This window comes from Lissotriton helveticus, chromosome 7 (assembly GCF_964261635.1).
Source record: "Lissotriton helveticus chromosome 7, aLisHel1.1, whole genome shotgun sequence".
In the NCBI taxonomy this organism is placed as follows: domain Eukaryota; kingdom Metazoa; phylum Chordata; class Amphibia; order Caudata; family Salamandridae; genus Lissotriton; species Lissotriton helveticus.
The window spans coordinates 1,764,151,286-1,764,166,103 of record NC_136068.1 but is presented as its reverse complement, the minus strand read 5'-3'; positions in this window follow the sequence as shown (position 1 = coordinate 1,764,166,103).

Below are 14,818 nucleotides of genomic sequence, written 5' to 3'. Positions count from 1 at the left end.
TGTGAAAGGTGGTATGACTTTCTGTAGTCAACTGTCCCAGGTCTTCCATCACCGCTTTCTCAAAAGCCAATAATTCGACCAGTAGGGTAGAATCAGGCGGGGTGAATGTTGATTTCAGGCTCAGACCTGTGTCTGAAGGTTCAAAGGTGGTGTGTCTTTGGCTTTAAAAAAGGTCCGTGGCTTCAATTTTCTCATGAACTCTTGCATCTCTGCGTGGATCTTAAATGTATCCAGTCTATTGGTGTGTACAAATCCCAGGCCTTTTTCTAGGATTCTTCTTGGAATTCTGTTAATTCATGTGCTGTTATATTCACCACTAGCTGCCCCTCTTGCTGGTGAACGCTTGCTTGTTGAGTGAGCCCGTCATGCTCCTCATCGAGACGCGGGGGACTTCTGTTTCTTCCACTGTCCAGTGTACATTGTTGCTTCTCCTGTTCCTGCCCTGTAGGGGTCCTGGGCGTGATCCTAAAAAAAGCGGTGGCCTGTAGAAGTTATATTCATAATCTGGTGCCCATTGTTGAAAAGGACCACCCATAGGTGTCGGTCCGTATTGGTATTGTTGAAAAACATGGGGCCTCGGTGGCCACCCCATCCTCTCCATCTGGGATTATACGGTCTTTGGTATTGTTAGCCGCCTCTCTGGTTCCTGAAGGAGTTGCTCCTGCTGGAATTCGATCCATTGCAACAGTTATCTGAAATGTCGCTATCCTGATCTCTGTTATAGTCTTTTGGTATGTAGTAATCCATGGTGTAGGGGTAGGCTCTCTCATGGGTAAAACGTTCCTTGTCCTTTTTAAGTTTGTTGAATTTACTTTGTTTGAGTGTGACCTCAAATTCTGTCATTTGTTGATTAAGTTCCTCTAGACGTTTTTTTAGAACGGCATAGGATTGGTAGGTCTTCAGTTGTACCTCCAGTTTTTGGATGTCAATTTTCAGTTTTGGCACTATTATCATGGCTGTTTTTATGATCAAAACTAACCAATCTCTGGTACAGTGCCACGAGATGAGTGACCAGTCTTTTTTAAATACTTTATCATTTAAAGAAATGAAGGGTTCACTACAGACAATCAGACCCTCTGATGCCGCATTGGCCCTCAGGTACTCCGTCATCAACAGGCCATGCAGTGCTGTTTTGATTTGTGTTTTTCTTAGATTGGTTAGTTCATCCCAATCTGCACTACTTGGGCACAGGTCGGTGTTGCTTAGTCCATCAAAAGGATTGATCGCTGCCAGGATCCTGTCGATTTCATCTTCCCCCAATGTGAGGCCCGTTCCGTCGACCATGCTTCCGATGCCATGCGGCGTGAAGAGGAAAGTGTAGAATTTGTGAGTGTGTTTTATGTGTTGGTGTGTATGTTATAAGAGAACGTAACAAGCTATGACCAAAGAGGTACAATGCCTGCACTTAGTCACTAGGCTAGTTACTAGAATTAACAAAACCAGAATTTCTGGCTAACTCCCCCATCTGTGCGCTGTCTGAATACCATACATATCAAAGGAGGGAGTGGAGAGGGAACGTGTCCACGTGGACACAAGGAGCGGAGTCAATCTCCCCAACTACAGTTAATAAACAAATAGAATCCACCCATATGACATAGGCGAAAATAGGAAAAAGGTCTGGAGTAGGATGTGTTTCCTAAAATGGTGGGAAGCATGTTGTGTTCTTTAAATACCCCTCACACACCAAAAGGATCCTTGGTGTCATGCTTCATCATAGGGGTCTTTCCGTCCCTCAACGGAACGCGGCGTGTTACTAACCAGAGGGTACGCGGGAGCACTGATGTAATCACTATGTGTGGTGTGCAAGGGTAGTTAGTGGTAGGGTAAAGAGTGAATGGTAAGTGAGTGTTCAAAAATACCTGGCATGTGAGGGCTACAAACAATTTTAATATACTTCTGTGCTGGTATTGTTAAAAATAGTTCAAGCTTCTTCTTCAGGACGGGTGCACAGATCCCTACCCTACTCACATACGACAGTCTAGTACCGTCTATACATAAGTAATATTATGTGTAGAATATAGCCAAATATGCCTACTGTGGTTTATCAGGCTGGAACAAGGTAATACCTTAAATGTCAATCTGTAAAAGGACACAAAAGTTCAAGAGGAGTATTAAATAGGTGGAGACATTCTTGAGGTGGAGATCTAGACGTAATTGTCAGCCTATCGGTGTCTGTGCAGTGCCCTGAAAAAAAGAAGACAAATACTCGACATACCCAACACTTAACATAAAACACACACTCTATAACAATCCAAATAGTCACTGTAGTGTTTCCCTAGGGATGGTACAAACAAGTATTATGGGAAAAGACGTAGGTAGAATGCATACTTGCTAAAATGAAGCAAGTGGCATCATGAGCCTGCGAGAACGGAGGGAACCCCATGCTTAATTGCACTCTGAAAGGATAAATGCAAAATTCAGCGATGTAGGAGGTACTCACTAGGTAAGGGTGATGTCGATCCTGCTGAAGAACGGCTATGCCGTACTCCCATTAGGAGTCGTACTACCTTCTACAAACGTCCCATCTCCGGCTCCGTGGTGTATTAGGAGTCGGGAGGGTTTGGTATTCATACTCTCCTGGACTGCCAAATTGTTCCCGCCACTCGGAAGGCGTACGTGCGGAACAGTATGTTCCATCAATTTGCCTCGGTTCTGGTGTGCCACAGAACCTGAACCGAGATCAGAGGTAGGGTGAGCCCGCTTCAAAAGACAGACTGCGACTGTTCTGAGTGCAGACAACTGCCTATGTAGACATGCCTGATACGATGTCATTGTAGGAAACACATCCTACTCCAGACCTTTTTCCTATTTTTGCCTATCTCATATGGGTGGACTCTATTTGTTTAAATCCATCAGATGCCAATCAGATGCAGCAAAAACAGACTTAACAAACTTTAATATAATCAAGCAACAGATGCCCCTCAGAATGGAACCTAACCTCGACCACTCAACAGAACAATTTGAGGAATCTGTCAACTTCTTCTCATTAAATCACCCCCATCTGGACCACAATATTCAACCCCTCTCTCACAAGGGACAGCCACAGAGGGCCTGAAAACAGGACCAATCACATCCCTTCTCAAAAAAACCAAAGCAGACTTTGAACATCTGACAACTTTCGTGCCGTGACCAGCCTCCACTTCCTAGACAAAATGCTTTTTTTTTTGGGTGCAAAACATTTATTGAGCACTGTCAGGAGTACACAGTGTCTCGCCAACAACCCGGAGGCCGGCCGCTATCGATGCATATAGTAGCACAAGTAACAACAGAAGAGCATGAATGCGAATACAATCGCGTCAAACAATAAAATTCAAGTGACAAGTGCAGCGTCTTCACAGCTAAATCTATGAGTGTTGCATTTTTTTTTTTTAAGTTTTATGTCAACAGTAACATGTGCAGTGTCTAGGCGAACCCAGGGGGGGGGGGCGGAGCGGACATATCGGGCGCCCGGCGGGCATATCAGTCCGTGGAAGGCATGAGGCTGGCAAAGCAATGAGACCACAAATGAAGGGAAGGCGGGCCTCGGTATCGAGGGTGGTAGGCGTGTAGATTCCTGGGCGATGGCGTGGTGGTCGGAGCAACCCACAGAGAACCCTGAAATGGGGAGACTGGAGAAGACAGGGGAGGGGGGGGTAATAGCAAGCACATCATGCCATACAGGTCAGCCCAGGAAATTCAATTCAAGACCAAGTATTAACAACGCAGGGTCCCAACATCTCAACTTCAAGTACGGTCGTCCTCGAGTGGGTCAGTGATCAAATAGCATTGTAACGGGGCCCAAATATCAGTAGGCCTAGAAGTAGGTGGCAGCAGTTCGGAATAGGTATGTAATTGTTCCTGGCAGTATACCATGTCACTCATCCAATCTTTAAACTTGGGTGCCTTTCCCCTCCCCCATCTACAGGCCACTCTGCGTTTAGCCAGAAGCATAGCCAGCGCCACATATTTGCGGTGCGCCGCCTGGAGAGGTGCAACATACCCTAGAAGTGCTACCAATGGGGACGGATCGACCGTCATGTGTATCATTTTGGACAGCGCTTGAAACACTTGAGTCCAGTATGCGCTTACTTCGGCACACCCCCATGCAAGGTGAAGGAAGTCAGCCCCGGGAGCCCCACACCTGTCACACGTATCTGTGGGTCTAAGCTGGAACCTGTGTAGGCGCGCTGGAGTGTGGTACAGTCTGTGCAGGAATTTATAATGAATTATCCTATAGCGGCTATTGGAGGATATGCGCTCGGTCTGCTGTAGGCAAAATTCCCATTGTGTATCCGTGAGAGTCAAGGCTAGATCTTGTTCCCCTTTGTATCTAGCTGGCAGAGCAGTGTAGGTCATGTTGGCCCGGACAGATTTATAGAGTGTGGATACCAGTTTATTAGGAGTGTCTTGAAGCAGCATGGTCTGTAGGGGAGGCAGCACTGGGGGCTCGCAGGGGAAGTCAGGGGTAAGGGCCTGTAATCTTTGCCGAAGCCTGATATAATAAAATAGGTCTAGAGGTGTCGGTTGTATGCCCTCGTATAACTGGTCCCTAGTACGGAAGGTGCCATCACGATATAAGTCCCCCCATGTGGTGACATGTATTCTTCTCAACAATTTTTGGAAGCCAACCTCTTGTAGGAGTGGAAGCTGCGGGTGGTAGGTCAGTGGCAGCAGAGGAGCATATAGGAAGTGCAGATCAATTTTCAATACAATGGTGTTCCACGCCGTGACCGTGCTAGATACAGTGGAGGGGGTCTTGTCCCTACCTTCAACCTGGGAGTAGAGTGCGCCTTCGATGGGGGTCAGGTGGGCCAACCAGTGTTCGGCCGCCAGTTGAGGCATATATCTCTGCTGACGTACCCAAAAGTACGCATAGTGGGCCTGAGCAGCTCGATAGTAAAGCTCAAAGTCAGGAATGCCGAAGCCCCCCTGTGAGAATGGCCGGACTAGGATCTCCCATTTGAGTCTGGGCGTCTTCCCACCCCACACCAGTCGGAGCAATTCCGAGCGTAGCAATCGAAAGAAATGGGATCCGGGATGATACGGAATATTCAAAAAGAGGTACAGAAGCTGAGGGTGTATAACCATTTTAACTAATGAGGCCCGCCCAGCCATGGAAAGGGGGAGTGTAATCCATCTGGAAATATTGTCACTCATCTTGTCCATCACAGTGCCATAATTAGCACGGATCAGCTCCTCTCTACTCTTTTCCACATGTATGCCCAAGTACTTAAAATCTCCCGTGCACCAGGCAAGCGGGAACTCCAGCGGGAACTGGCTCGTCGAGGCAGTAAGGGGAAAGATACACGACTTACTCCAGTTGATTTGAACTCCCGAAAGGGCACCAAACCGTATAAATTCCCGGAGTATGGGATGTAGGTTGTCGCTAGGGTGGCGAACATAAAGGGTGATGTCGTCGGCATACATAGAGACGAGTATCTGTCTCTGAAAGCAGCGTAGCGCACTGTCCCTATGATGTTGTCGCAGCTTAGCAGCCAGGGGTTCAGTGGCTATGGCAAAGAGGAGGGGGGACAGGGGGCAACCCTGCCGTGTCCCCCTGGAGATCGGGAAGTCCGAGGACAATTTTCCATTAATGAGGACACTGGCCACTGGACGCGTATACAATAGTCTAATCCAAGAAATAATTATAGGTGGGAAACCCATTCGCTCTAGAACTTTGAACACATAGTCCCACTCGAGCGAGTCAAACGCCTTAGTGGCGTCTAAAAAAATGGCAGCCATTGGGAGGTCTTCGTGGACCGAGTCATAGACCGAAAAAAAAGTACGGAGATTGTGCGACGTCGCTCTCCCATGGACAAATCCGGCCTGGTCCGGGAGGATCAAGGCAGGCAGGAGGAGGCTGATGCGTGCTGCAATCAGTTTCGCAAGAATTTTCACGTCACAATTTAACAAGGACAGCGGTCTGTAGGAGTAGCAGCTGGAAGCGGGTTTGCCTGGTTTGAGCAGTGACGTAATAAGAGCAATCCTCATGGAAGCAGGGAGGTGGCCCACCTCTAGCGCGTCCTCATAAACCTCCCGCAGTACTGGAGCCATGAAGTCAATAAACGTTTTATAGAACTCAATAGGGATGCCATCCAGCCCAGTGGCTTTACCCGACTTCATGCTCATAATAGCCTCCCTGACCTCATCCAGTTCAAAGGGGGCGCTCAGGAAGGCTCTCTGTGCATCGCTCAACCAACCTAAGGATACATCCGCTAAATAATCGTCCAGTGTGAGTTCGCCAGCCCTGTTAGAGGAGTATAGCGCACCATAGTGCCGCACAAATTCGTTTAGGATTTGGGTGGTATCCCTGAGTACCAGCCCCTCAGCAGTCTCAAGTTCCAGTATGACCGTTGGCGAACGCATTAATTTAACCGTCGCCGCCAGAGCCCTCCCAGGCCTCTCACCCTCTCCATATCGCCTGGCCACCCAGTATTTATTCCTAAACTTTACTTCGCGGGCAGCTTCCTCAGAAAATTCCGACAGTGTTTCTCGAATGGTAGCAAGGGTTGCACTGTCAGGGTTTGTTCTAAGGCGGGCCTCAGCACTACGTAGGTCAGCTTCTAGGCTGCGTAATCTAGTCAGTATGCTCTTGAGCACACCCGAGCCTTTCGAAATACACAAGCCCCGGAGCGTGGCCTTAAAGGCGTCCCATATGGTCTCAACGTCTTGGACAGAGTCTTTATTGCGTTTAAAGAAATCTAAACATTCCTCCCGGAGCTCTTCTTGGAATTCCGAGTCCAATAACATAGAGGGTTGCATACGCCATGCCGTCACTGGGGGGCCTAGCCCAGAACCGGACAACGTAATAAGAACGGGGGCGTGGCCGGAATATGTCCTGGGGAGGTGCGACGCGTGAAGCAGCGCCGTATACAATTGTGAGGTTAGGAGGAAATAGTCGAGCCGTGCCCACGATGTAGCCTGCGCTGTAAAGTGTGTACCTTCCCCTCTAGTCCCGCAGTGTGAACGCCAAGCGTCTATGAGATTGTTACTGGCAATGGTTGCGCTAAGGACTTCTCGCCCGTTAGTATAATGGTGGGGGGCGGGGTGTGACCTATCCAGGGGGGGGTGAAGGGTCGTGTTGAAGTCCCCTCCCCATATAAGGTGCTGGGGTCCCGTCTCCACTATCGCAGCCCATAAAGAAGTAAAGAATTGCGGGTCGTCTGTGTTAGGCCCATAACAACATGCTAGTGTCACTGTCATATGCCCCAGTCTACCCCATAGTAAACAATACCTCCCCTGGGGATCAGCCCTGGAGCCAGCAAACCTAAAGGGCGTGGATCTCTTAACCAGGATGGCCGTACCTCGTGCATATGAGGAGTAATTAGCAAAGATCGTGTGAGAAGCCCACCTACTTCCAAAGGCGTGTGCCCTGTGGGGTGCAAAATGCGTTTCCTGTAGGAAAGCAATGTGAACGTTATGGCGATCAAGGTAGCTCAATATTTGCCTTCTCTTCCTATGGTCTCCCAACCCTCGCACATTCCAAGAAATCACATTTAATCGTGTGTCACCCATGTGGAAGTGTGAAACAATGATTGCAGGATGAAAGCGTGCAGGGTAGCCCAGTCATCCTCAGCAATAAACAGGCCCCCAGGGGGAACAGGGAGCGGATCCCTGAGGGAACGCCCCTATCTCCTATGCCGCCTCTCAGCCACAGACAACGCAAAGCACATCCATCCCACCCCCTCATCCCCCGGCCAAATCCAAGGAGCCCTCCACCGGGCAGACAAGTGAGTTCACAACACATCATGCACATGTTAAAACCTGAACCCCAACAAAACTCCCAGCACCCCCCCCCACCCCCCCCCCCCAACAGTCCCACCAAAAGGACCTGACCGGAAGAAAGTAAAACAGTTCACAGTATTCAACCATACAGGGCGAAACATTCCGGCTCTGCTAAAGGAAGCAACACCTTCCCAGTGTGTGCCCGTTCCGCCCGGTAGGCAGCCCTCCACCCCCCACCCACTGAAGCTACCCCAACTCGCCAGCACCCCAAGCCCGCCCCCACCCACATACCAAAACAATACAAAGAACCAACCAACAAATAAAAACCAAAGTCAATGTCATTGGGGAACACCCAGTAGGGGTCATCAGAGGTGCACGTTCCACCACCCCCAGCCGTCCCACTCCGTGCAAGTCCACCCTTGAGGTCTCCATCCGGAGCAGAGAGGGAGAAAGGGGGTGGGGGCCTGGCATACATTACCACCTGCAGTCCAGCACCCGTCCATGGCACCCCAGGGGCAGCCGCAGCCATCACAGAGAAGGATAGGACCCCCCGCGCAGAGAAGGGAGTGAGGACGATCAAATTGAGTACAGGAATAAGAACCATAGAGAGCCAGCCGTTGACTATTCGGGGTCGGATGCGTTCAGGTCCCCAGCGTCCGCAGGCTTTCTGTGTCGTTTGGGCAAAGTCTTAAGGTAGTCTTCGACCTGTTGTGGGTTGAGAAAGAAGTGCTGTGTGGTGCGGTGGTGCGGTGGGTGACTCGCAGCTTGGCCGGGTACAGGAGGGCATAGTCAATGCTCAGATCACGCAGTTTCCTCTTAACTGCAAGAAACTTCCGCCGTTGCTCTTGAACCACAGGGGTAAAGTCAGGGTATATGGAGAAGGGCACGCCATCATATGTCAGGTTCTGGTTCGCTCGGGCTGCTCGGAGCGCCGCATCGCGATCTCGGTAGTTGAGCAGGCGCGCAATTATGGGTCGCGGTGGGGCTCCAGGTTGGGGCTGAGGACCAAGGGAGCGATGGGCGCGTTCTACAATAAACTGATTCGAAAGAACGTCTGCCCCCACTGTCGCCGTAAGCAGTTTTTCTATGTACAACTCCATCCTCCCTGTGTTGGTCGACTCCGGAATGCCCGTGACGCGAACGTTGTTCCGCCGGCTCCTAGCTTCCAACTCCTCGTTTTTGGCGGCAATCACTCGTAACACATTGTCCATTCTGGCAAGGCGAGAGTCATGTGACGCGGTCGTATCATCATTTTCCGATATTCTGCGTTCTACTTCAGTTATGCGCTCCTCATGGACATCCATCTTTTGGGCTATGCCATCCATCCTAGACGAAAGTCTATCTACTTTGTCGACCACCGTCGCAAATCCCTGGCGCATCTCCTGCAGCATGGTGGCCATATCTGGGGTCAGCGGGGCCGACGTCGAGGCCTCTGAGTTCGGGCTCCGGGGTGGCACCGCATCTCCCGTGTGTCGCGTCGCCCTCTTCTGCGCCGCGGGTTCAAACTGCAGCCTGGGTTGGCGACTGTCCGGCTTCCCCATGCCGCCACTGAGGAGTAGGAAGCTTACGCGTCTATGCGCTATCAATACTGCCGCCGGAGGGGAGCAAGTTGAGGAGATAGTGTCTCAGCACTACCCAGTGCGGTGTAGCGGTGTCTCTGCTGCAAATGAGGTGCCAGGCAGCGGGGGGGGGGGCACAGCAAGCGTCTGCGGGGGGGGGCCCGCAGTGAGGCAGAGTTCAGTTCGGGAGTAGATCGGTCCCCCAGGAGACAGAGCGGAAACACCAGCAGAGATATAGCGCCTCGAGGATACACACAGGAGCGCTAGTCCGTTGGAGTCATCAGCTCATCCAGATGGCGGCAAAAAGCAGACAGTGAGGCCGTGTATGGCAGCGGGATGGCAGGTCGCCGGGCGCCTCTGGCCCCTGCAGGTGTGCGTAGCCAGTCGTCAATGGCGCAGAAATATCGCGCCAAGCACAGTACCGGTGGGGGCTCACAGCAGGGCGAAATCAGCGGGGGGCTCCGCACCACCTCTGCCCCCGCGCCGCAAGCAATGTGTGTAACACGTACCTCCTCAGCCCCCGTCTTGTGCTGGCCCCACCGCTAGTATCAGCTGCGCCGCTCACTAAGTGCTGGAGGCCCACTCGCCCCGTGGCGATCCTCGGGCTCGAGTAGGTCCAGGAGCCGACAGCAGGCGCCGGCACAGCAAGCCCTACGCCGGCCGGGGGGTCCGCAGTGTACAACCCCGGAGTCCAAGGGGGTAGAGCCACCAAATTTTCACCGAGTGTGCAGGGGCCCTCGCTGCCCCTCCGTGGGGATTTTCGGGCGGGTGGGTGCAGGGAAAGAAGGATAAACAACGGATAACTATGCCAGGCTGCTGGAGCCTCACGCAAGTGCGGCCATTCAGCAAGTGCGCCCTCTAGCGCCCCCCTAGACAAAATGCTTGACATCAGGGAAGATGCCCTTGCAATGTGGGACAGGGATGAATCCTACCTGTTCATACAACTCAAGCTCTCCTTGGCCTTTGACACGGTCAATCATAACATTCTAATAAACACCCTAAATTCATGAAGGTACAGTACTTAAATGGTTCAAGTCATATCTCAATAATATCCACCTTCAAAATACACTTAAATACGACCTATCAAAACCCTCCCCATTCAATCAAGGAGTGCCTCAAGCAGTGGCGCAGCTAGCCGTAATGCCACCTGGGACAGCCCCTAAGTTTGCTGCCCAGGTGCAGGTAAGAGCGGGAGGTGTAGCCGATGGCCAACTTCTTCCGAGGGGGGGGGGGCGTGGCAGACAACGGACGACTTGTTCTCTGGGCTCAGGGGAACAGTAGTAGTCGAAAGACCCACTAGCTACACTACTGGCCTCAAGGCTCCATTCTCACTCCAACTCTTTTCAGTCTTTCTAAGGAACCCCTGCCCTCTATTGTCCACCAGGCCAATTCTACATTCCATCTTTACACAGATGACATACAGCTCAACCTCACTTCACATCACTCGAGAATACAATTCACCGGAATCAAACTCTTACTAAAGAACAGACTTGGCTTTCAACAAACCACTTGAAGCTAAATCCACTGAAGACTGACTTACGGTTCATTCTCATCCCACCACAACCCCCCTCTACTCCACAACTGTCTGCACTACCGTAGCAATCTGGACTGCACACCAAAAATCATTGACTGCACTAAAACTCTTGAAATCACTCTAGGGAAACAGCTAAACAGGATAGCCCACATCAACTCCACCACCAAAGGCGCAGTGTACCAACTCAGAGTACCGTCCTGCTAGACTTCCATAATGTGGTACAGAAACTGGTTATCTCCAGATTAGACTGTGGTAATACTGAGCTAACTGGATCATTCAAATCTCAACTGGCTCTTCATAGGGGTACACTCAGTGCGACTGAGAGACTGATAAATGGAGCGAACTGCAATGATCACATTACTTCTTCCTTGTAAGCACTCAAGTGGCTTCCTATTGAAGCACGCTACATTCCAAAAATTAGCATATATCACACATAACACACTGCAACATGGTACTTCAAAATACCTGACACAGAAACCAGGACCTCATCCTCACAGCCAAGTCGGGTTCCCTGCTGGCCCCAAGCTCAGTATCTATATTTAAATTGGTGACTGGACTAATGGCTGACATCCTTGCTATCTTGTTCAACACAAAGTTAAAAACTGGGTGCTTTCCCAGGGGCTGGTAAAAAGCATCAAAACTCCTGTTACTTAAAAAAAACAATCTTAATCCTAAAGCCCCTAACAATTTCTGGCCTATTTTCCAGCGTCCTTTGCCAGCAAAAATGTTCGAAAAAAACATAAGTCTCCAACTCTCCTCTCTTATCCAGGAGAATGGTTTGTTAGACGACAATCAATAAGGCTTCAGAAGAGGCCACAGCACCGAATCAACCATGATTACATGAGTTGAAGAAATCAGAGAGGTGTTGAAAATAGCAATGTGTATGTACATAAGCGGCGTTCATTTGTGTTCACAGTACCCCTTGTTGTAAGCAGAACGGATATCGCTAAAACACTGACTGTGTTATCCCGCTAGCATGGACCCATGCACACACGTACACGACAGCCATTTTAGGTATCATGGTCTCCTTGTTCACGATCGATCATCGGCACCCTTCCCTGACCCTGCAAGCTTCCCCCATGCACCCTGACTGCCCCCGCTCTCACATGCACAAGTCATGAGCCCTCCCCTCCCGCATGACTCTGTCTCTGAGAATCACACCCCGCGCCTGACCAACACCTCCTTTCCCTCCATGAATACCCCTCCTTTGATGACCTCTTCCTCTGAACCTAATTGTCTACATGGACCGCTGGTCATCCCTTAGCCTGAGGATACAGTTTATTGCCCACTACTGTATGCACTCGCCTCTCTTGAAAGGAGCCACTATTGATCCTGGCCACCCCACCCCTTGAGATTCGATCAGGAGCACACATTCCAAAGGAATCAGCAGAACACTCAGCTGCATGACAGCCCCCTCCTATTGTATGGAGGATAAGGGCCCCTACTGTAGCCACGTGATGGAATATCTTCGTACTTCACAATGTCTTGATTGTAATAAAGGATGCCTGTGTGCCACAAACCTGTGTATAAAAGACGAAGCCTCAGAGAAACTTGTTAGAGCACCTCCCGAAGACACTATGCGAGTGTCCGAAATGACATGCTCTCCTCATGAGTAATAAACTCTGTTCTTGTTTTCCTGCTTCCAGTGCCCGTCTCTTTGTTTGGTAATTATTCAAGATGGGAACTAAGAGTCGCCCTGCACCAGCAGCCTGGGCATCGGGTGCGATCGGGGCTGACTTTTCTACAATTGGCGTCCCAACGCGGGTTCCATCAGCGACATAAGGTCCGGTAAGAGAGGTCCAGACGATGGGGTGAACGTCTAAATGATTGGAGTATACCTGCCTTGAGAGGGCCCTCGTCCGGCTGCCGATTGAATGAACTTCACCGATTCCGGACGGACCTCTCTCAAATGACCTATTGTCCTGACTGGAATCCCACAGTACTGCTGCGGTAAAAACATGGAGAAAAGAGAACGATCGGGCGCTGGAAAAAGGAAGGCGAAGAACTGTCCACATGGTCCGGTCCGGGTAAGGTCGTGACACACGACAAATTGCGAAATTGATTGATTGATTGTTTGAAAATACTAGTATTACTCACTTTATTGTCTCTGAGAGATTCTCTATTTGCAAACAAGCACAGAGTCGCCATACTCTGTTTAGTCTTTGCAGATAGTGAAGGATAGGTAATGCAGACTTTTGTCCCCATTGTAATCCGTCATACCTATTTTTCTCCCCATTGATTGATTGTTTGAATCGAGCATTGAATTGTTCGAAGTTGGTTCTCTTAAGGATCTTCTCTGCCTGCAAACGGGGAAGAATAGGAATATTCTCTCTCCCTTTGCAGATAGTGAAGGGTAGGTAACGCAAACTTTTAACACGTCGTGCCTATTTCGTTCCTCATTGATTGATTGTTTGCCCGAACATTGACTGTTTGGGAATTGGTTCTTTTTGGAGGTATTCCCTGTTTGCAAATAAACGTAGGAAAATCTTTGCAAGTAGTGAAAGGGTAGGTAATGCGGACCTTTGTCCCCCGTTGTAATCTGTCATGCCTATCTGCTCCCCACTGATTGATGCACCAGTCTCACCCGGACCATTCACTAGAGGTAGGTCATCTGGCCCGACCAGAGAGCACCCCTAGTGAAAAGGACATATGCAATAATAACGAAGTGATCACCGTATCCTGTTAACAGAAACTTTAGCATGAAACAACCTGGAAAGAAAGGAATAGGAAAACGAAATCAGTAGGCCACTGATGAACTTTTTATTAAATAACGAACAAGGAAACGATAACAATACTTAATGATAAAACCTATTATTGTCCTAGAAACAAAAAACGTTAGAAATAAGCCCGTAATAAGAAACCTGAAAATGATAAGAGAAGCCAAGCTTGACATTGCGACGGCCATGAGGCAACGAGGCTTCACCGCCCCTCGCTGCTCCAAACATGTCCGTCTCACCGCCTGCCACGCCCAAATAACGGCAACCTGGGAAAGATACAAGTCAGCAGACATCCGCCCCCTTTCTGGAAACTCCCAAAGTGCAACAGGTTTGCGGCTACGCCCAGCCGGAAGCAACACATGTAGGGCGGGTCCTGCTGCCAACCGTCGGCCGGAGATCATCACATAGGGTGTAGCCGGAGGAGAGGCCGAGGCCGACGGGACCCGGCCAAGGGGACTGCTACGACCACCCCGGAGAGTTGCAGGGGGGGGAATGTCCGTGTCCTCGACCCCCCCCTCTCTCTCCCAGTCTGGACCAGCATCCATGGAGGGACTGGGAGTGGAGAGGCCACTACACGAAAGGCCCAGGAGAGGCGCCACGCGAGGAGGTCTGTCCCAAGGATGGACTAAGGGACCCATTCCTGGGGCCGTGGCGAGGAGCGTCCGGCCGCCATCCACCGGAGGCCCGGCCCGAAAACATGCCAGGCGCCACTTCTTTCTTTTATAATGGCTGCGACAACCCTGGGGGGGGGATGTCTTGCACATGCCTCCGACCCCCCCCCATCCTCATCGCCTGGTCCGGCCAAAACAAATGTCAAGCGAGGCGCCGTGGGGTGCACCGGGAGGGAGAGGCAGTGCGAACGAGCCTCTCCCACCTCCTCAGGTGGAGGCTCCCCAGCTGCGCCCTCAACGCACCTCGCACCCGGCAAAGGGTTTGTCCACTCTTGCGGTGCAGCGACGCTCCAAGCACCCGGAAAAGGGTTCATCCACTGTGGCGATGCTGCAACACCTCGCCCGGCAGGTGGGAGCCCGTCTGCTCATTTGACCCCGCGATCGCCGGTGGCTGCCGAAATCTCAAAATGGAGGTCGACCTTGCAAGAGCGGGCCCAGCATGAAGGAATGTCCCGGTTGCTTGTGGATGCCACCATCATAAAAGTTCTCCTCGTCCTTGAAGATTCTAGAGGAGCCGCGGGAGTCCCCGACTCCCGCAGATACCCCTGATGGGGAATGACTGCCATGATTGCCCACGGAACGAGGGAAATGTAGCCGCAGGACGTCGGCGCTCCCATGCTGTCGCCAGCCTCA